Genomic DNA, 432 nt, shown 5'->3' with positions numbered 1-432 from the left:
TTGTATATACAGAGCAACAACGTGAAAGGGCCATTACATGCAGCTGAAGCAGATGGAAGAGCACCCAACAAGAACAAGAGGCATTTACTCCCCTTCTGCTGGTCGTGACTGCCATGCGGTGGAGTTTCTGACCAGCCCTTGTTGCTGCCCTTCCAGGAATCTCCAAGTTTTTGTTTGTTTGATTAATTTTCCTGCTGCTAAACAAATAGCTCCACCTCACTGGCTTTCCAAAACAGCCCATATGACAAGATGTTCCTCAGAATCTGCCTGGCAGGGAAATAATATCTGTTGGAGGGACAACACGGCAGGGCATAAGCAATCCGGGACGTTCCTGGAATGCGTCAATGATAACTTCCTTCTCCAAGTGGTGGAGGAGCCAACGAGGAGAGGTGCTATGCTGGACCTTGTTCTCACCAACAAGGAGGGGCTGGT

The sequence above is a fragment of the Pygoscelis adeliae genome, unplaced genomic scaffold (assembly GCF_000699105.1).
Source record: "Pygoscelis adeliae isolate BGI_AS28 unplaced genomic scaffold, ASM69910v1 Scaffold27, whole genome shotgun sequence".
In the NCBI taxonomy this organism is placed as follows: Eukaryota; Metazoa; Chordata; class Aves; order Sphenisciformes; family Spheniscidae; genus Pygoscelis; species Pygoscelis adeliae.
The sequence above is the reverse complement of the archived record's forward strand: the minus strand, read 5'-3'. Positions refer to the sequence as shown.